Source organism: Mizuhopecten yessoensis, unplaced genomic scaffold (assembly GCF_002113885.1).
Source record: "Mizuhopecten yessoensis strain PY_sf001 unplaced genomic scaffold, ASM211388v2 scaffold10537, whole genome shotgun sequence".
In the NCBI taxonomy this organism is placed as follows: domain Eukaryota; kingdom Metazoa; phylum Mollusca; class Bivalvia; order Pectinida; family Pectinidae; genus Mizuhopecten; species Mizuhopecten yessoensis.
The window spans coordinates 192226-217047 of record NW_018408596.1 but is presented as its reverse complement, the minus strand read 5'-3'; the positions used below and the strand labels follow the sequence as shown (position 1 = coordinate 217047).

Here is a 24822-nt window from a genome sequence, read left to right as displayed (position 1 = left end):
GTTCAATGCTTAAATATAGATCCCTTAAATTAAACAACAATTGCATTCATTTGCATTTTTTCTCTCTTTTGGTTGCTCTGCAAAACACATCGTGTATTTACGATATACACGGTTCTCTCAGTACTCGTCTCTGACAAACACATGTTCAATCTCTCTCAGAACATGTTTCTTCAGGTTGTAACGTGTTTGTTTTTAGGGCCGATAATGACGACATATGATACCAACAGTTAATAACGTGTTACTATTTATAGACCGTGTGTAGTCTCCCACATGTTTTCATGTGCAATAAGAAAGTGTTAAAATAGGGAGAAACATTACATAATATATCTGTTTTCACACAGCTACCTGATTATTTTACATTGCATAGGGATGTTAAGTACAGACATCTGAAAAATGATTTTAGCAGATACGTCCTTCTTTCAACCACACAATGCGTTCAGATCTATTGTAAAGCAAAATTCTGTAAAGCATAACTACCTTGGTACACGACCGTCTTTTAATAACAAAATGTGTTCAGATCGGTTGTGAACTAAAATCCTGTAAATTATTACTATGTTAGATGGGACATTGATAAATAGAAACTAGCTTCATTTCTCTTCAAATTCTGTCAGCCTTAATACCATTTATTGCAGATTATTTGGTAAAGTTAAAGATAATAAAAAGCTGTGGTTTCCCTAAGTTATAATTATGATTTGTGCATGCAACATAGAAGATCGTATAAAGCTTTAAAAAAACTAATCGTAGAGCGGGAGTATGTAAAACAAATACTGAAAACATACATTTGTGTAAGATCATCGTTCAGTGGCGGATCGAGAGGGGTTTTTTGGGCTTCAGGACATAGATCATAATAGGCGAATTATTCAGATCCCCTACTGGAACGGGGATTTCCTAGTTTGTTGTTCTTTTACGATATTGTTGTTATTGTTTTTAATAAAAAATATAGTTATCCTTCATAATTAAAAAACCCACAATCAAAACAATCTATCTCAACAAACATTATAGAAATCAAGTAGGTAGTCTCCTGCTTGTATGAGATAAGTCTGACTAATTCGGTGGTCCCTGCAACATCTGGATATTTCCTCATTTTTTATTTTGCATAGGGACATTGTGTGTAATTGAACAATCGGTCTATTGTACTTGTTGTACAACCTTTGACCTTCTGTTTTACCCCTTCTGTCTCTTAATACTGTAGTGATACTACCGTGTCTCAGGCTCTGGAATTGCCCAGTGTTACCCGGGTCGATATTATTGAAAAGCGTTTTCATTTGCGAACTCAGATTTTGTTCTCAAGCCCAATTGCTTATTGATAATAATGTTGATATTTTTCTCTTCTTTTTTTTACTGCGGTACAATGTATATGATCTAAGCGGGGTTCCATGAGTTTGGACACAGAATCCACGCTTGGACATACGTGTAGTATCATAAACACAGGTTCTGGTTTTGCTGATTAGACTTCAATGATAAAACAATAATAGAAAGTAAGTTGTCTGGTCAGGTGAAAAATGAATCCAGCAGTATGCTAGTCAGCAAATGCTTCTAACTCCGAAGTTCGGTAAGGACATGCTTGCTTCAGTAGGTATAATATATACTAGAGAAATGTAGGTATGATGATCAAATTATATTTTTCACTTCACATGATCATAAACTTTTGAAGTAAGAAATATATGAGTATTTCAGTAGGTAATACAATGTACACGTACATTTATTCTGAAACCTTCACCTCAAAGTCTAAGATGATGTCATCAAGAGCCATTACTTTAACAGAGATATCGAATCACAATATGGCCGCGTTATAAATAGGTTAGACACGTGTAAACATGACAGCAGCTATTCTAACATTGCTATACCTTTTATTTTTAAATATTAGTTTTCATTCAAGTTTATGATGAATAACAATGACTGTACATGTATAACCGTAAATGTATGTATATGTTTGACCCTCATTTACAATCTATCATTTCAGGCAGTAATACAGTTATCCCTCAGTTGAGATGTTTATATCAATATCACAACCAATTTATATTTCATTTATCACAATTAAAGTGCATGTTTTGGCTTTGACTAGTTTATTAGGGTACAATGTAGGTTATGATAGATTGTATTGTAATTGGAACAGCATATAAGAAGAGGCCGCAACATTTAGCGTAACCGACACACAGCAAACATAATTATACACTTAGGCCGTGCAAATAACACCTGATAGGTGATTTTTTCTCAAATTATTAGCGCTGAGGGATTTGCCATATATGCATAATTCAAGACAAACCTGCTGGTATGCGGCAGATATTGATGTTTATAGTTAGATGAATACAGCTGTCTCTGGACGACATTTAGATAGGGACACACACAGTCTGATATATTCCACCGTGAAGCTATAGTGGGAGGGATGCACCGTACCGTTTGTTGATAAGTACTTGGCCACATGCAACACCCGTATCTGCTTTCATCTGTCACCCGTATAGTCAACTTATCATGGTAGCAAATTCATTATTTTGAAATAGTATTACTGCGTACTATTCATCAAATATAAGTTTTTTTATCATTTCTCTCCTCTGCTCCTTTACAGACCTTATACGATGAGGATTTCACCACGGGTTTCAATATACATGTCGATTATACTGCGGCCTATTTACGATAGTTTTAAGTAAGCTGAGACGTATAATCGACGCGCACACTACTGCTACTTGTAAGAGTGTATCGATTCTCGATCCTTACAGATCACGTGACATAATCTCGCAAAGTCTGGTAAAAACAAACATGTGTTATAAATATGTATTGTAACATGTAATACGACTTTTAAACATGATTATGTCGATAATTTCTGATAGAGTTTCGTTTTTTAAAAACCATACTACTAGTAAGAAAAATAAAATGCCGCTTGAGGATAATGTATTGTCCGCGTGAAAATCTTTGTTCATCAACAATTAGTTTCTATACGGTGAACGACCCTTCAACATAGTATCGGAGTTCCAAAGAGACTCACAGCTACATACATCCCTACATGATATATTCGTGTTATATAATGTAACTGAATGATCACAAACGTCTCCTATTGTTTACGGACCTCTGCCCCACAGCTGGCAAAGCACTAGAACATTCCACTCTAGTGGTTTTTTTTATACATTCAGTTTTCCCTTAATTTCCTTTTATATGTGACTGTAGGGGTTTGGATCAAGGACTACCAACTAACCAGGTGGCTCAGTTGATTAAACCACCTTATTATATCAGAGTTCAAGGGTTCGAATCTCAGAACATTTTTTGTCTGTATCATACACGTATGTTCATGCAAATCAGCTTCAAATTTTAAATCTCAAAGCTTAAATGCATTATACCAATAAGGGTCAACTCCATGGCGAAATTCATATAGCGATCGTTTACTATCCTTTCCTCAGTAGTAACATCCCAGCTCCCCTGTGTATAAAGTCTACATGACACTGTTGATTCGCTCATCCAGATTCTCCTCTAAGACATAAAAGTACCAGGATGTTCATTATAAATATCTGAGTTTAAGGAACTTTACTCCGTGTGTTCCTGTTTACTCAGCTGTAAATGAGAGTACGTGGTTGGGCAGAGCTAGAATTGTTCAATGCTAGCTGTTAGCGATGAAATGCTCCCCAGGGAGTTGAGAAAGGTAGTGGCTGGTTGCAAAGGCCCTATAACCACGGATAATAATGAACTGCTTTGAGACGACCTACGAACTAATGACATAATGTAATATACTCCATCTTTTAAGATTTTAATTTAAATCTTACGCTTTTGAAATTCATGAAATATCTTAGACGGATAAAACAGCTGATTGGTGCGGTCTATTTCATCTTTGTATACTGTATTATTCTTCATATATCCCCAAATTTTAAAGGCACAATTTCCTCTGTGTGTGTGTGTGTGTGTGTGTGTGTGTGTGTGTGTGCTTACATTTCCTTTTTTCTTTTAAACCAAGAATGACAACGTTTTGACTGTTCCAGAGATTGTAAGGCACAAAAGTTCAATAGTTGATTAAGTGAGTAAGTTTTATTGAGAATAAAACAGTTAGATTGGACCTATATAAACATAATGTAAAATGACTTATAAATTATATAAAATTAACTGAGATTTAAATTGCATTTTTGGTTATATGATTTTGAAAGCCCGCCTTTTATTTTCATTGTTAACCCACAGAAGTTAAACTGTAATATTGATTGATTCTTTATGAATATCTATATAACTTCTGCTACTAGATACTAGGTTGCTTGATATATCTTCAGTGAAGTCAGATGCTATAAATCATTCAAATCAAAGAAAAACTAAAAAGTACAATAATTTAAGTAACTACAGAACATACTAACTGACAAAGAAAGTACAAAACACTTGGAATCTACAAAAACACTTTTACGACTAAGAGTATACAGGTACTGCAGCAGTATCACGAAGGGCTTGTGCTAGTATTACTGTTGTGTATGAGAAAACAGCACACACAACATGTGTTACGATGAAGGAGACAATGACATACAGATAGCTATGTTCCATTGACCTCATATTTCTGTGCATGCATGAGTACTGTACATAAGACTCGTGTGCATCATGGTAACTAAAGACAGCGTCAGGAGCTGCTAATCATACGCTAGTATTATAACTGATCTGTACAAACACAGGTCCCTCTACCAGCGCGTGCAAACATAGTTCATCAGGCTAAACACTGTCGACAGTAACTGAGCGCCTCTTTATGAAAGTGTGTACGAAGCCGTTTTTCATGTAAAGAGTGAAAAGGTGTTCACTGGTCTTACTACGGTACTTAACTTGTATATCATTATGCTTACCATGTTTTTTTTTTTTTTAAATGAATTATAAGTGTATTAGCACAATTATGTATTAATTATATATATAATCATACATGAATATAAAATGTGTATGCGATATTCTTTGAAAGCTTTAACATACATATAAACAACAAAGAAGCGTGAAGAATTAATGGCTGATTTCATGTAAAGTGTTGTAGATTGTGCTCTGAATTAAAACTACAAGTACCGTAGTTCTAGTGGTGTTTTATAATCCTTGTATTACGGCGAATAGTAGCTGCTTATGTATCATATTCTAGTAATTGCTTACACTTATCATTTGAGATATTTTTTAAGTATTTTCCTTTTTTTCTTTCACGAAATTATTTCTTTACTATCGTTTCATTTTTATAACACAGTGTTTGTTTAATTATATACCTCAATTATGTATAAGAACGATAATTCTTATGGAAATTGAACATGAATATGCATGGTTGTTGGTTAGCGATGCTAAAACATTCTTAAACATGGTATAAACATATTTTATTTTTATAAAAGTATTCAAAAGATTTCTTTAAAATTTAAACCTCAAAATTTAACTCTGAGTGTTAAGTTCATAGGTCTCATCGTGTTCGATAGTTATTATTCGATAATTTCTGATAGTACCATACTACTAGTAAGAAAAATAAAATGCCGCTTGAGGAAAATCTTTGTTCATCAACAATTAGTTTCTATACGGTGAACGACCCTTCAACATAGTATCGGAGTTCCAAAGAGACTCACAGCTACATACATCCCTTAGATTCTTACCTTTGGTCATTCTGTTAAGACAGTGACTACTGCCTTAGATTCTTACCTTTGGTCATTCTGTTAAGACAGTGACTACTGCCTTAGACTCTTACCTTTGATCATTCTGTTAAGACAGTGACTACTGCCTTAGACTCTTGCCTTTGGTCATTCTGTTAAGACAGTGACAACTGCCTTAGACTCTTGCTTTTGGTCATTCTGTTAAGACAGTGACTACTGCCTTAGACTCTTGCCTTTGGTCATTCTGTTAAGACAGTGACTACTGCCTTAGACTCTTGCCTTTGGTCATTCTGTTAAGACAGTGACTACTGCCTTAGACTCTTGCCTTTGGTCATTCTGTTAAGACAGTGACTACTGCCTTAGACTCTTGCCTTTGGTCATTCTGTTAAGACAGTGACTACTGCCTTAGACTCTTGCCTTTGGTCATTCTGTTAAGACAGTGACTACTGCCTTAGACTCTTGCCTTTGGTCATTCTGTTAAGACAGTGACTACTGCCTTAGACTCTTGCCTTTGGTCATTCTGTTAAGACAGTGACTACTGCCTTAGACTCTTGCCTTTGGTCATTCTGTTAAGACAGTGACTACTGCCTTAGACTCTTGCCTTTGGTCATTCTGTTAAGACAGTGACTACTGCCTTAGACTCTTGCCTTTGGTCATTCTGTTAAGACAGTGACTACTGCCTTAGACTCTTGCCTTTGGTCATTCTGTTAAGACAGTGACTACTGCCTTAGACTCTTGCCTTTGGTCATTCTGTTAAGACAGTGACTACTGCCTTAGACTCTTGCCTTTGGTCATTCTGTTAAGACAGTGACTACTGCCTTAGACTCTTGCCTTTGGTCATTCTGTTAAGACAGTGACTACTGCCTTAGACTCTTGCCTTTGGTCATTCTGTTAAGACAGTGACTACTGCCTTAGACTCTTGCCTTTGGTCATTCTGTTAAGACAGTGACTACTGCCTTAGACTCTTGCCTTTGGTCATTCTGTTAAGACAGTGACTACTGCCTTAGACTCTTGCCTTTGGTCATTCTGTTAAGACAGTGACTACTGCCTTAGACTCTTGCCTTTGGTCATTCTGTTAAGACAGTGACTACTGCCTTAGACTCTTGCCTTTGGTCATTCTGTTAAGACAGTGACTACTGCCTTAGACTCTTGCCTTTGGTCATTCTGTTAAGACAGTGACTACTGCCTTAGACTCTTGCCTTTGGTCATTCTGTTAAGACAGTGACTACTGCCTTAGACTCTTGCCTTTGGTCATTCTGTTAAGACAGTGACTACTGCCTTAGACTCTTGCCTTTGGTCATTCTGTTAAGACAGTGACTACTGCCTTAGACTCTTGCCTTTGGTCATTCTGTTAAGACAGTGACTACTGCCTTAGACTCTTGCCTTTGGTCATTCTGTTAAGACAGTGACTACTGCCTTAGACTCTTGCCTTTGGTCATTCTGTTAAGACAGTGACTACTGCCTTAGACTCTTGCCTTTGGTCATTCTGTTAAGACAGTGACTACTGCCTTAGACTCTTGCCTTTGGTCATTCTGTTAAGACAGTGACTACTGCCTTAGACTCTTGCCTTTGGTCATTCTGTTAAGACAGTGACTACTGCCTTAGACTCTTGCCTTTGGTCATTCTGTTAAGACAGTGACTACTGCCTTAGACTCTTGCCTTTGGTCATTCTGTTAAGACAGTGACTACTGCCTTAGACTCTTGCCTTTGGTCATTCTGTTAAGACAGTGACTACTGCCTTAGACTCTTGCCTTTGGTCATTCTGTTAAGACAGTGACTACTGCCTTAGACTCTTGCCTTTGGTCATTCTGTTAAGACAGTGACTACTGCCTTAGACTCTTGCCTTTGGTCATTCTGTTAAGACAGTGACTACTGCCTTAGACTCTTGCCTTTGGTCATTCTGTTAAGACAGTGACTACTGCCTTAGACTCTTGCCTTTGGTCATTCTGTTAAGACAGTGACTACTGCCTTAGACTCTTGCCTTTGGTCATTCTGTTAAGACAGTGACTACTGCCTTAGACTCTTGCCTTTGGTCATTCTGTTAAGACAGTGACTACTGCCTTAGACTCTTGCCTTTGGTCATTCTGTTAAGACAGTGACTACTGCCTTAGACTCTTGCCTTTGGTCATTCTGTTAAGACAGTGACTACTGCCTTAGACTCTTGCCTTTGGTCATTCTGTTAAGACAGTGACTACTGCCTTAGACTCTTGCCTTTGGTCATTCTGTTAAGACAGTGACTACTGCCTTAGACTCTTGCCTTTGGTCATTCTGTTAAGACAGTGACTACTGCCTTAGACTCTTGCCTTTGGTCATTCTGTTAAGACAGTGACTACTGCCTTAGACTCTTGCCTTTGGTCATTCTGTTAAGACAGTGACTACTGCCTTAGACTCGTGCCTTTGGCCATTCTGTTAAGACAGTGACTACTGCCTTAGACTCTTTCCTTTGGCCATTCTGTTAAGACAGTGACTACTGCCTTAGACTCTTTCCTTTGGCCATTCTGTTAAGACAGTCACTGCTGCCTTAGACGTTTGCCTTTGGTCATTCTGTTAAGACAGTGACTACTGCCTTAGACTCTTGCCTTTGGTCATTCTGTTAAGACAGTGACTACTGCCTTAGACTCTTGCCTTTGGTCATTCTGTTAAGACAGTGACTACTGCCTTAGACTCTTGCCTTTGGTCATTCTGTTAAGACAGTGACTACTGCCTTAGACTCTTGCCTTTGGTCATTCTGTTAAGACAGTGACTACTGCCTTAGACTCTTGCCTTTGGTCATTCTGTTAAGACAGTGACTACTGCCTTAGACTCTTGCCTTTGGTCATTCTGTTAAGACAGTGACTACTGCCTTAGACTCTTGCCTTTGGTCATTCTGTTAAGACAGTGACTACTGCCTTAGACTCTTGCCTTTGGTCATTCTGTTAAGACAGTGACTACTGCCTTAGACTCTTGCCTTTGGTCATTCTGTTAAGACAGTGACTACTGCCTTAGACTCTTGCCTTTGGTCATTCTGTTAAGACAGTGACTACTGCCTTAGACTCTTGCCTTTGGTCATTCTGTTAAGACAGTGACTACTGCCTTAGACTCTTGCCTTTGGTCATTCTGTTAAGACAGTGACTACTGCCTTAGACTCTTGCCTTTGGTCATTCTGTTAAGACAGTGACTACTGCCTTAGACTCTTGCCTTTGGTCATTCTGTTAAGACAGTGACTACTGCCTTAGACTCTTGCCTTTGGTCATTCTGTTAAGACAGTGACTACTGCCTTAGACTCTTGCCTTTGGTCATTCTGTTAAGACAGTGACTACTGCCTTAGACTCTTGCCTTTGGTCATTCTGTTAAGACAGTGACTACTGCCTTAGACTCTTGCCTTTGGTCATTCTGTTAAGACAGTGACTACTGCCTTAGACTCTTGCCTTTGGTCATTCTGTTAAGACAGTGACTACTGCCTTAGACTCTTGCCTTTGGTCATTCTGTTAAGACAGTGACTACTGCCTTAGACTCTTGCCTTTGGTCATTCTGTTAAGACAGTGACTACTGCCTTAGACTCTTGCCTTTGGTCATTCTGTTAAGACAGTGACTACTGCCTTAGACTCTTGCCTTTGGTCATTCTGTTAAGACAGTGACTACTGCCTTAGACTCTTGCCTTTGGTCATTCTGTTAAGACAGTGACTACTGCCTTAGACTCTTGCCTTTGGTCATTCTGTTAAGACAGTGACTACTGCCTTAGACTCTTGCCTTTGGTCATTCTGTTAAGACAGTGACTACTGCCTTAGACTCTTGCCTTTGGTCATTCTGTTAAGACAGTGACTACTGCCTTAGACTCTTGCCTTTGGTCATTCTGTTAAGACAGTGACTACTGCCTTAGACTCTTGCCTTTGGTCATTCTGTTAAGACAGTGACTACTGCCTTAGACTCTTGCCTTTGGTCATTCTGTTAAGACAGTGACTACTGCCTTAGACTCTTGCCTTTGGTCATTCTGTTAAGACAGTGACTACTGCCTTAGACTCTTGCCTTTGGTCATTCTGTTAAGACAGTGACTACTGCCTTAGACTCTTGCCTTTGGTCATTCTGTTAAGACAGTGACTACTGCCTTAGACTCTTGCCTTTGGTCATTCTGTTAAGACAGTGACTACTGCCTTAGACTCTTGCCTTTGGTCATTCTGTTAAGACAGTGACTACTGCCTTAGACTCTTGCCTTTGGTCATTCTGTTAAGACAGTGACTACTGCCTTAGACTTTTGCCTTTGATCATTCTGTTAAGACAGTGACTACTGCCTTAGACTATTGCCTTTGGTAATTCTGCTAAGACAGTGACTACTGCCTTAGACTCTTGCATTTGGTCATTTTGTTAAGACAGTGACTACTGCCTTAGACTTTTGCCTTTGGTCATTCTGTTAAGACAGTGACTACTGCCTTAGACTTTTGCCTTTGATCATTCTGTTAAGACAGTGACTACTGCCTTAGACTATTGCCTTTGGTAATTCTGCTAAGACAGTGACTACTGCCTTAGACTCTTGCATTTGGTCATTTTGTTAAGACAGTGACTACTGCCTTAGACTTTTGCCTTTGGTCATTCTGTTAAGACAGTGACTACTGCCTTAGACTTTTGCCTTTGGTCATTCTGTTAAGACAGTAACTACTGCCTTAGACTTTTTCCTTTGGCCATTCTGTTAAGACAGTGACTACTGCCTTAGACTTTTGCCTTTGGTCATTCTGTTAAAACAGTGACTACTGCCTTAGACTCGTGCCTTTGGCCATTCTGTTAAGACAGTGACTACTGCCTTAGTCTCTTGCCTTTGATCATTCTGTTAAGACAGTGACTACTGCCTTCGACTCTTGCCTTTGGTCATTCTGTTAAGACAGTGACAACTGCCTTAGACTCTTGCTTTTGGTCATTCTGTTAGGACAGTGACTACTGCCTTAGACTCTTGCCTTTGGTCATTCTGTTAAGACAGTGACTACTGCCTTAGACTCTTGCCTTGATCACTCTGTTAAGACAGTGACTACTGCCTTAAACTCTTTCCTTTGATCATTCTGTTAAGACAGTGACTACTGCCTTAGACTCTTTCCTTTGGACATTTTGTTAAGACAGTGTCTACTGCCTTAGACTCTTGCCTTTGATCATTCTGTTAAGACAGTGACTACTGCCTTAGACTCTTGCCTTTGGTCATTCTGATAAGACAGTGACTACTGCCTTAGACTCTTTCCTTTGGTCATTTTGTTAAGACAGTGACTACTGCCTTAGACTTTTGCCTTTGGTCATTCTGTTAAGACAGTGACTACTGCCTTAGACTCTTGCCTTTAACCACCCTTTGGTTTATCACCAGATCTTCCTTGTTTTATTTAACGAGCTCTGCCTGCTTTGAATATAACATGACTTGCCTGTCGGTTGTTTGCCTTCCCGATTTGTGTTGGTGTTAAAAGCTTTAACATCCATTTAACATCTTCAACATTACAAGTATGAAGTACACACATCCATACAAGATTGTTTTGCGAGCTGTTATTGCCAACTGACTTTATGTTTCAACATGAGTTGGCTGTTTACACATTAATTCATCATACCTATAACTGTGTACATTAAACGATGAAAGCTTCTTCACACACTTGTACCTCTGAAAGGATGATATTGTCCATATATATCATGCATGCCTAGACAGCCTTATGATGTCCTATATCTTGTAACAAGTGATGGGCGTTGTTTCAAAAGTAATAACGTAGCCCGCAATAAACATGGCTTTTAACGATTTGCAAAGATGTAATCTTTTTATTGGATCTGATTTGTCTTTAGAGTTAAAGTAGTTGGAACGTCATTGTGTTAAGCTCCGCACAGAAGTATGTCAAGGGACATGCATATTTAACCGGGTAACAGCGATGCTTGTGGAGCAAGGCCGAGTATTTTCCCCGGGGCCCCACGTTGGGCGCCATTGTAAAAGTCTGGTTTTTGAAAACATGCAACATGGACGTGATGCTTCCAATTCTATGGTTCATTATCATCTTCAAACCCTACAAAGAAACAATACCAACCATTCAGTACATACAGTATATTAAAGGGAAACAACTCTCTTCCACACAAGTTACAATATATATACCACCATGTTAAATATCATTAAAAACAGATCTATATACTAGTATAATTACATCAATTAACATTGCGTTAATAGGCTCTATTATTTTAATTACACATACCATTTATAGTATTCAATTACTAGTCTCAAGGTCGGATTAATAGAACTTCCTCGATCGTGATTAATTACATTAATACATATTACTTTACACATATAACATTACATACATATCACATTACTTTCTGTACACTTACCCTACAGTATCATGCAGGGGGTTTTCACATAGGTTCTTTGATTATATGTTTCCTGGTCAATTCTCTGGGATTCAATTCTCAACCTGATAATCAATAAAATGCTCTTTCTCACTAGATTTGCCAATAGCACTATTACATACCATAGTACTGAATATAAATAATAAAACCATTTGCAACTTTGTAGATTTCAACAGAATAAAAATGACTAAATCATCTAATTCAAAAATGTATCAAATTACTTAAAAAATGGATTTAATCTCAATTTCATTTATTGTTTAATATAGTAACCAATAAATTCATTAAACATTTATATTATAATTAGCTAGAAGGACTAAAACTAACTTACCAAAATACTTCAACCTGTGCTTGTCTCTTTTACCTTCTTCATACCACCATACCCGGGTATCTAATGTACAACTGCCTGACTAACAGCTCACAGCTAAAAACATGCTTTACCAGATGGAATCCAACCAATCGTATCGGTCCATGTCACAAGTCACTTGTCAAGGTATACCCTAACACTACTTATGTCCAGTAGCTAGTCCTAAACCGGGCAGTGGCACAATATACATTATCTACTACAAAACTTAACATACAAGATATATTAAAGGTATATATGTTCTCTATTTGTTAAGGATACAATTGAAAGTTATCAATTATGTGATGACCCATGTCAAATATATTAAAATATCTTATATAATAATTATACAATACACAATGATCTGATCCATGTCAGACAATATAAAATCTGCATTTCTGACATATTCAGACATGTCCTGGTCCATACCAGATGATTTACATATACAAAATACATTAAATACACCCTGTCACAAAAGCTAAATGGATATTGAATGGAAATGAAAAATAAACAAAAAAACATCGCTTTTGGGACCTAGGTTAGAGTTTCAAGTAAGTCGGAAGCTAACTTGTGTATATCCATTCATTTAACTGACCTAACAATTTGGCGGACGATTCTTAAAGATTTAACCCTGGTGAATGTATAACGATCCAATACAGCTGTAGTACACCGGCACCAGTTATCTAATGAAATGCTGGCGGTATACTAAGATTAAGTCAAATATCGCGGACAGATCTTCAAAAATTAGGAAGACAGAAAACATGGACTAGGACATATGTTGGCGGTAGGCGAAGTCGAAAATTGAACGAAGAACTTTTTATAAAGGCTGTTCTTAGAATTCTTCACATGTTTCTTTAGCTTATCAATTATTGGTTTAAGTTAATAATAAACTTTTGAAGAAGTAAAACGTTTATTATTTGCAAACAGATATATTGCTTTCCTTTAACATGACATTGAAGATATGTATCCATACAGTTAGAATCCCCCTTGTTTATTATTTATGAGCAGACGTTAGTGAGTACAGGTATCCCTTTTGCATGTGTTTAAAATGAACATTTGCTGTTAATAGTGACAATGTTTAATCCGATAAACGCTGCAATTAATTTACTAATAATCTTTTAATTTTCCAGAAATCACTTAATTTACAATTTACTGCAAATGTCTTATTTTTCTTTAAATCATCAAATAAACTTAACTCACGTCGGAGTATCCGATTTAATGCAAAACACATAATTATATATAAAAAAAAAAAAAAAAAGTATCCCAGTATGACTATCAATTAAATAAATCATTTCTTAAAAGATAATCAATCCCCACGGGAGTTGCACTGTCGCTCTCATCAAATGCACTACCTGATCAGCGAAGTGCCCTGTCTCTGTGGCACTACAACATAAAGGGAGGTCACTCTATATTCGAATAAGCACTCTGAAATGATATAGTGTAATGCATGCAGTGAGCCAGGGGCCATTAACAGCGATATATCGTTTCTCTGTGTATGTCTAAGAATATGTTTTTGAGATATTTGAATTCACAGGCTACTTTTCTGGAAAATGTATTTGGTAATGTACACTACAATATTCAATTACATGACCTTTAACCGGTGATAGTTTCTTGCCAAGACAGCAACTTAGAACATTGAAACCATTCGTCATGTCCTTTGAAGCAAGGTAATACAAATATAATGTTTTACAATTTGATAAGTATTGTCGCTTTAAAAATTAAGGCTGTATATGATTATCATTGACGTCGTACCTTTCATTATCTGACTCATATCAAAATTTTGCCCTAATTATTTTTGTCATTACTACTAGCACCAATGCATCAGGTTCGCTGACGTCTTGTCGTTAGAATCCTTCTTTTAATCTTTGTTGTAATAATATTTGTATATCTTTCATCCTACCTATCTCCTTAATTTCCATGACAACAAAATATTTATTTAGTGTGTTCTAGATTGTATTATTACCTTTTCATACTTATTTAATATTCTACATTTGTTTGTTTCTAGTGATCAAGCGTTTAATGATATTTGTATAATAACATAGATAGCCTTGCACCTCCTCGTGTTTGGTGATATGCTCTTCATTTTTATTAATCTGTAATGTTAAAATGCTGTCTTGTATACAACTCCCTTCATTGATTCTAAATCCTATCGATGTCTCCTACATAAAATGATATTAAGCAGATTTTATATTTCCTAAGAAACCAAAATATATTTTTTTGTTATATCTTTTATATTCTTTCCTCAACAGCATTTGGAAGTATTAACTTTCTGTTTTTTCCTTCCTCATGTTTTATAATTTTCATCAATCAAATTAGTAAAGAAATTGCTAAAAGTAACATCTGTTGTTTATTTTCCCTGTCAAAACCAAATTAATTCTGTGTGAAATTATGTTTACCTTCGGTATACCTGCAATGTGCGTTTAGTGTGAACCCATGTTTGATATCCAGATTTGCATGCTCTTCTTCTAACAGTGTGCCAGCGGTCAGTGATGCACAGCGTTGCATACTTCGGCTATGGAAGCAGACGACGGCCCTTAGTGGCATGCAACTGGCTGAACTTAGCAGGAACCAAATGTAACGTATGTCACCGCTAACATGAGCTAATACTAGCGTACCACACGCTACTTTGTATATAGCGTCTGTTTAAGTTTAATATGGGCTAACATTAAACAGATCCTCTGTTAATATGGGCTAACACTACAGTAGATCCTCTGTTAATATGGGCTAACACTGGAGTAGATCCCATGTTAATGCTTCGAAGCACCTGTCACTCTGTATAAATCAACTGTTATCACTAACCTTGACAATTCATTTATCATTCCATTATCTTTCAAAACCTAATTCACAGAACAGCCGCTACCATTTAAATGATTCGTACACCACATACACTTAGTGAATGATTCGTACACCACATACACTTAGTGACTGGTTCGTACACCACATACACTAAGTGAATGATTCGTACACCACATACACTTAGTGAATGACTCGTACACCACATACACTTAGTGACTGGTTCGTACACCACATACACTTAGTGAATGATTCGTACACCACATACATTTAGTGAATGATTCGTACACCACATACACTTAGTTAATGGTCTGTACACCACAAACACTTAGTGAATGATTCGTACACCACATACACTTAGTGAATGATTCGTACACCCCATACACTTAGTGAATTATTCATACACCAAATACACTTAGTGAATGATTCGTACACTACATACACTAAGCGAATGATTCGTACACCACATACACTAAGGGAATGATTCATACACCACATACACTTAGTGAATTATTCATACACCACATACACTTAGTGAATTATTCATACCCCACATACACTTAGTGAATGATTCGTACACTATATACACTAAGTGAATGATTCGTACACCACATACACTTAGTGAATGATTCGTACACTACATACACTAAGTGAATGATTCGTACACCACATACACTAAGTGAATGATTCATACACCACATACACTTAGTGAATGATTCGTATACACATACACTTAGTGAATGATTCGTACACTACATACGCTTAATGAATGATTCGTACACCACATACACCTAGTGAATGATTCGTACACCACATACGCTTGGTGAATGATTCGTACACCACATACATTTAGTGAATGATTCGTTGATTCGTACACTACATACACTAAGCGAATGATTCGTACACCACATACACTTAGGGAATGATTCGTACACTACATACGCTTAATGAATGATTCGTACACCACATACACGTAGTGAATGATTCGTACACCACATACATTTAGTGAATGATTCGAACACCACATACACTTAGTGAATGATGCGTATACCACATACATTTAGTGAATGATTCGTACACCACTTACACTGAGTGAATGATTCGTATACCACATCCACTTAGTGAATGATTCGTACATTACATACACTTAGTGAATGATTCGTATACACATACACTTAGTGAATGATTCGTATACACATACACTTAGTGAATGATTCGTATACCACATACATTTAGTGAATGATTCGAACACCACATACACTTAGTGAATGATGCGTATACCACATACATTTAGTGAATGATTCGAACACCACATACACTTAGTGAATGATGCGTATACCACATACATTTAGTGAATGATTCGAACACCACATACACTTAGTGAATGATTAGTACACCACATACACTAAGTGAATGATTCGTATACCACATACATTTAGTGAATGATTCGTACACCACATCCACTTAGTGAACTATTCGTACACCACATACACTTAGTGAATCATTCGTACACCACATACACTTAGTGAATTATTCATACACCACATACACTTAGTGAATGATGCGTATACCACATACATTTAGTGAATGATTCGTACACCACATACACTTAGTGAATGATTCGTACACTACATACGCTTAATGAATGATTCGTACACCACATACACTTAGTGAATGATTCGTACACTACATACGCTTAATGAATGATTCGTACACCACATACCCTTAGTGAATGATTCGTACACCACATACACTTAATGAATGATTCGTATACCACATACACTTAGTGAATGATTCGTATACCACATACACTTAGTGAATGATTCGTACACCACATAAACTTAGTGAATGATTCGTACACCAAATACACTTAGTGAATGATTCGTACACCACATACGCTTAGTGAATGATTCGTACACCACATACACTTAATGAATGATTCGTATACCACATACACTTAGTGAATGATTCGTACACCACAAACATTTAGTGAATGATTCGTACACCACATACACTTAGTAAATGTGTCGTACACCACATACACTTAGTGAATGATTCGTACCCCACATACACTTAGTTAATGGTCTGTACACCACAAACACTTAGTGAATGATTCGTACACCACATACACTTAATGAATGATTCGTACACCACGTACACTTAGTGAATGATTCGTACACCACATACATTTAGTGAATGATTCGTACGCCACATACACTTAGTGAATGGTTCCTACACCACATACACTTAGTGAATGATTCGTACACTACATACGCTTAGTGAATGATTCGTACACCACATACACTTAGTTAATGGTTTGTACACCACATACACTTAGTGAATGATTCGTACCCCACATACACTTAGTTAATGGTCTGTACACCACAAACACTTAGTGAATGATTCGTACACCACATACACCTAGTGAATGATTCGTACACCACATACACTTAATGAATGATTCGTACACCACGTACACTTAGTGAATAATTCGTACACCACATACACTTAGTAAATGGTTCGTAAACCACATACACTTAGTGAATGATTCGTACATCACATACACTTAGTGAATGATTCATATACCACATACACTTTAGTGAATGATTCGTACACCACATACACTTAATGAATGATTCGTATACCACATACACTTAGTGAATGATTCGTATACCACATACATTTAGTGAATGATTCGTACACCACATCCACTTAGTTAATGGTCTGTACACCACAAACACTTAGTGAATGATTCGTACACCACATACACCTAGTGAATGATTCGTACACCACATACACTTAGTGAGTGATTCGTACACCACATACACTTAGTAAATGGTTCGTACACCACATACACTTAGTGAATTATTCGTACACCAAATACACTTAGTGAATGATTCGTACACAACATACACTTAGTGAATGATTCGTACACCAAATACACTAAGTGAATGATTCGTATACCACATACACTTAGTGAATGATTCGTACACCAAATACACTAAGTGAATGATTCGTATACCACATACACTTAGTGAATGATTCGTACACCACAAACATTTAGTGAATGATTCGTACACCACATACACTTAGGGAATGATTCGTACACTACATACGCTTAATGAATGATTCGTACACCACATACCCTTAGTGAATGATTCGTACACCACATACACTTAGTAAATGGTCTGTACACCACATACACTTAGTGAATGATTCGTACACCAAATACACTAAGTGAATGATTCGTATACCACATACACTTAGCGAATGATTCGTACACCACATACACTTAGTGAATTATTCGTACATCACATACACTTAGTGAATGATTCATATACCACATACACTTTAGTGAATGATTCGTACACCACATACACTTAATGAATGATTCGTATACCACATACACTTAGTGAATGATTCGTACACCACATCCACTTAGTTAATGGTCTGTACACCACAAACACTTAGTGAATGATTCGTACACCACATACACTAAGTGAATGATTCGTACACCACATACACTTAGTGAGTGATTCGTACACCACATACACTTAGTAAATGGTCTGTACACCACATACACTTAGTGAATGATTCGTACACTACATACAATTAGTGAATGGTTCCTACACCACATACACTTAGTGAATGATTCGTACCCCACATAAACTTAGTGAATGATTCGTAAACCACATACACTTAGTGAATGATTCGTACACCACATACACTTAGTAAATGGTTCGTACACCACATACACTTAGTGAATGATTCGTACATCACATACACTTAGTGAATGATTCATATACCACATACACTTAGTGAATGGTTGTGTAAAATTAATTCCATGTCTGAGACAAATGTGATAATGACGTCATATTTCATTGCTTAACCAACATTGCAGATATTCATTTTGAAGGACATATTTGCAGGCTGCTTTGGATTTATCGAAATGGTTCATAACATACCGGTACCTTCATAATATACCGGTACCTCCATAACATACCGGTACCATACCGGTACCTCCATAACATACCGGTTCCTCCGTAACATACCGGTACCTACATAACATACCGGTACCTCCATAACATACCGGTACCTCCATAACAAACCGGTACCGCCATAACATACCGGTACCTTATCAACAAACCGGTACCTCTATAACATACCGGTACCTCCATAACATACCCGTACCTCAAAAACATACCTGTACCTCCATAACATACCGGTAACTCCATAACATGCCCGTACCTCCATAACATACCGGTACCTCCATAACATACCGGTACCTCCAGAACATACCGGTACCTCCATACCATACCGGTACCTCCATAACCTCCCGGTACCTCCATAACATACAGGTCCCTCCATAACATACCGGCAACTCCATAACATGCCCGTACCTCCATAACAGACCGGTCCCTCCATAACATACCTGTACCTCCATAACATCCCGGTACCTCCATAACATACCGGTCCCTCCATAACATACCGGTACCTCCATAACATACCGGTACCTCATTAACAAACCGGTACCTCCATAGCATACCGGTTCCTTCATGACATAACGGTACCTCCATAACATACCCGTACCTCCATAACATACCCGTACGTTCATAACATACCGGTACCTCACTTGCAGCATCCCTATGTGTCAGAGTAATTCCACATGATACAGGGTTAGGGTTAGGGTTAGGGTTATATATTATGTATATCATTATCATTAGTAGTTTCCATTACAGCTTAAGGAGGTCACTTTATATTTTATTTTGACATTTCACACTCAACAACTAATTTATATAATCGGTTTTATGCATGTTTAATAATATATGATGATAAATTAACATTACCTTGTGTAACATATCAAGTGTAAATTGCATTTGTGATATCACTACCACTATCGTTTTTCATTTCATCACATGATTTTGACAATTTTTCAAAGCAATATCACCGTGTTCTGACACTTATAAGATCACCTCATAAATTCGCGATTAAAAGCAAAACTGTTCAGCTTTGTTTTTTATTCAGAAATAAATTTGTACAAAATTAATATTTTAACTAATCTAATCTCAAAATTGTTTTAATGTCATCTAACGTTTTCACGTATGCACTTTATTGCGCTTGGAGTGTGTAAAGCAATGTTAAGGAACTGTAATTGTAATACCAATTTATATATGCTGTAAAACCATTATCAATCCGAAACTTTCTAACCGGATAAAAAGATATGTTATGTATTCGCAGTTAAGCTTAATGTTATCCGTACAATTAAAATCCGTAAAAGAATCATGATAGTAGGGTTAGGGTTAGGGTTAGGATTATAAATCGTAAAAGGATTATGATAGTAGCATCACATTTGCTTTTGTCATTAATCAATACAATGTTGTTACATTGGTTTTGTACAAGGAAACAATGTACTCAGAAATAACATATTTTTTCGTACGCATATGACGTTGATTAATAGAACATTCTCGACCGTAAGGGTATAACGAGGAATCTTAACCCTTTGGTTGACGACATTCGTGATTATCGACCCCGAGGCTCGCTTCATGCAAGGGATTATGCATTCAAACATTTTAAACCGAGGGTTAAAATTTTCCTGACTTGCCATTACACTTTTGGATGTTTTCCTCCCATCCTTTCAATAATAGTAAACATCTTTTAATACAGATTTGTTTATGGTTTCTTCTGCCGAAAGGTGTTCGTGAGGTCATGTTATTGCCTTGTAATGTATAGCCGTTATATATTTATACACGATATATGGTATTTCTTAGGAGGTGACAGAGAAAACCAGATCTAACTGTACTGCGCATTTAAACTGCAACTTCCCACTGACGCCTGTATATAAATTGTATTAATATGATCAAATATTTTTTCTATACTCTTTAAAAAAAAAAAAAAAGCTGCGCGAAGCGGCGCCGGGGTTTGATCTGTAAACACTTTGTCCACTTCCGGTGCTTCTCCCATGCGTGAAAGCCTTCTGGGAAATTAAGGCCGCATACTTTCTTCAAAAATATGATAATAAACATTAAGGTATTTGTAATTATTACAAATTACTAGTGAAATATCATGAATTCTCCATTTCATAAAAACATATCATAATGCATTGAAGACTTATTTTATCTTCATATGTGAATACGTCACTTTTAATATGGTCTAATCTGAACGGTACATTATATTCTCTGCATAGATTTTCAGTTTCAAGTTAAGATGAAGCGACGGCAGAATAAATGGTTGTGTGTTCCATCTATGCAGCAAACATTATTGTTTTTACATAACTAAACTATTAATATCATCTTTGTCTGAAAAAACTTACCAGATAATATCAGGCAACGGCAAAATTGCAGTAAAAGCCCATTCACAATGACACTCTGTATTGTTGTCAAGCGTGATGTCATCAGAACTTGGCGCTATACGCTAAACATTCCCGCGCTTTTATGATGTGTCAATATTTGCGTAGCGTGACGTGAAAAAATGTAAGAAACAGAAAATTTCATGTTTTTTCTCTAATGTAAGAGACAGGATTTGTACGTAGCACATCTTTGTCACTACGTAAAGGGTTTCCAGCACTCGATATATTGACGTGATGGCTGGCTGCTGTAGCTCTCCAAATCTACGTTTAACACTTAAACACATAACTCAGTAAGCTTTCCTTTTCCTATTATTAGGATCGTCTAATAAAATCCTCTCAGTCAATATAAATAGATATGATATATAACCTTTCCGGATACTGTGAAACTGTGTGCACTTTACTTACTCCAATACATATATATCTAGAAAAATAGGACGAAACGAGAGATAACGCGGTTTTCGTTGTGATTGACATACACAAAGTCAACTCGAGGTCCCAGCTGACCATCGTGATTGACATACACAAAGCCAACTCAAGGTCCCAGCTGACCTTCGTGATTGACATACACAAAGCCAACTCAAGGTCCCAGCTGACCACCTAATTTGCATGAGATATGTAACTAGGAAATGGCAGCACTGTCATCCTGGCTAAGCACATTAGAAACAAAGTCTCTGCAAATGATTTATTGGTGCTGAATATAGTACAACATAACACAAACTAAACATTCTTACTGTCTCGAGAATGTGGCCTAAATATCTTCACGGTGACGTATGTACCCAGTAACACTGACATTCCCAAGCTTACAATAGATTCTACAGTACCGACCTTACAATAGATTCTACAGTACCGACCTTACAATAGATTCTACAGTACCGACCTTACAATAGATTCTACAGTACCGACCTTACAATAGATTCTACAGTACCGACCTTACAATAGATTCTACAGTACCGACCTTACAATAGATTCTACAGTACCGACCTTACAATAGATTCTACAGTACCGACCTTACAATAGATTCTACAGTACCGACCTTACAATAGATTCTACAGTACCGACCTTACAATAGATTCTACAGTACCGACCTTACAATAGATTCTACAGTACCGACCTTACAATAGATTCTACAGTACCGACCTTACAATAGATTCTACAGTACCGACCTTACAATAGATTCTACAGTACCGACCTTACAATAGATTCTACAGTACCGACCTTACAATAGATTCTACAGTACCGACCTTACAATAGATTCTACAGTACCGACCTTACAATAGATTCTACAGTACCGACCTTTACTGTTTTAGGGGACACATTATTATGATTCTGTAACTTACAATTGCCTGTAAGTAGGGTAATTTTACCAATATTTTTCCAAAAGCAAAACAGTTTGAATTTGTTTTGATGTACAATCATTCTTACTGAGCAAATCATTATAAGTATTTAAACACTTATTATACACAATTTACTTCATCTTTTTCTGTTTTTTCAAAAGCTTACTATTGCATTTGTGTAAGCGCTTTATACTGTGTTTGGAGACTGTTTCCTGTGGTTGTCATGCCAGAAACACGGCGTTTTGTAACCCTCCAACTTGTGCTGTGTGTTCCCTAATCAGCATTCTGTATACTATACTTTGTAATTTTCTCTGCAGTTAGGTTTTTGTATTTTACGTCTTCTCGAATGAGGGCGATTTAATCATGACATCGTGCATTAGTCAACAACATAACGGGCCTAGTAATTAACTGTGAAAGACAAACTTATCACTAGGCCAATTCCCGTTATACAGTAGTAGTATTGAGGAGTATTATACTAATTTTCACACGATCCTACTAAAAGATTGCCATAAATATGAATGATTTTATAAAAATAATAAAGTTGACGCATCTTTGTAGGTAATTCATTTAATAGGTACTCACATGATATGAATTGTGTCAGATCTGCTAGTAAATGTGTGTAAACCTTTAGAAGCTATACTGAAAAAGAATATACACCAACACGAACAAATAAACTAAGACTAGGCCAAACAGATACTCTAGATTCGAACCCTAAACATCAGTTCAAGTGGCCAGTATATTACGTTATAACATCCATATTTCAATAAATACATGACGAATCATAGGATTATAACAATAATATCCTAAATGTTCTAGTTAGTATTCCTTTCCGGACAATTATAGTCGCCATTAAAAGCATTATTGATATGAACTATGAACACTTCATTGGAATGTCCTTTCCCCATATGTTTTGTTGTCTGCTTTATTTCTATTGTTTTATGTTTGCCGAAACACTTGACTGTGTTATTTTGTGTTTAAGTTTTTGGTGAATACACATGTTTTAATCCTATTAGAATTAATTTTTATGGTCATTGTATATATTTAATAACATCATCTTAATTTATTTTGCAACAATTATTGCACACTTTTTTTTTTAACTTGGACACGCGCAGATAGTCTCCATTTGGGGAGGCAACCGGAGTACCCGGAGAAAACCCATAGTGTCGATAAGGCAAACCAAAAACCTGTTCACGTCCGATCGGAAACAGGAACCCCGGCTGTCTTGGTGAAAGGCGAGTGCGCTAACCACAGCGCCATCCGACCTCCCATTACTTTAACACATTGCTTACTGCCACGAAATGTCGAGATCACTGTTCTCCTTTTTCTGAACATTTCTTATCAGTCTCCTTCTATGTTTTGCTGAAGTCCTTAACAACCCAAAACTTTTCTATAAGATGGCGGCAGTATACCGACAACTCAACGTTTATGCAGTCACCGAGGTCCAAATTTTCAAATTGTATATCAAATTTAAAGGCCAAAACGTCATGCTTTTCCTGATCACTGCAAAGAAACGTACGTTCTGACCTAGTTTGTGATAAGTTAATGAGATGATAACAAGTTGCAAGCCTACTGCTTGTTTTGACATCGGTGTTTGCTTCCTTAGCCTACAATTAGAGCGGAACCTAATAGAACATCTGTGTTCGGACGTCATATCTGATTTGTATTTATTACCAGCTATTTTAAGAACCTGTCAGACAATATACAAAAATATAAAAAGAAAAAAACTTGGACGCTGAAGCGCCCTAATAACTACAAACAAAACCCGAATTATAACATTCAGTTGTACTGTCAGGAATTTGTGAAAGGTTGCCAAATGCAATACATTCCATGCTGGAATAGTGTTTTTTCCCAAGGCCTACTGTTTGATACGTGCTCAACACGTCACAGTCAAAGATGGCTGACGGTCTTGTATTCATGAAGTTCGTCTCATGCTTAAACTACGATTATGTGATCTTACCGAGTTCTATTATTATTATTGATGGATCATACAATTGCTGGTCCAGATATTCGCGTCTCTGTTTTAAAGTGGAAATTCATCTGTTATTGTTGCAAATTGGGCATGAGCTTGCACAGACGCTGACATTTCCATTGCATTCATTTCACTTGTAACGCTAACCA

The 24822-nt window shown here is 36.9% G+C and overlaps 1 protein-coding gene across 5 annotated transcripts in view; it reads left to right on the top strand.

Annotated features, from left to right (window-relative positions):
• Window positions 1-24822, top strand: part of LOC110461026 (cys-loop ligand-gated ion channel-like) — a 178996-nt gene that overhangs the window by 43850 nt on the left and 110324 nt on the right. The window lies entirely within an intron of this gene.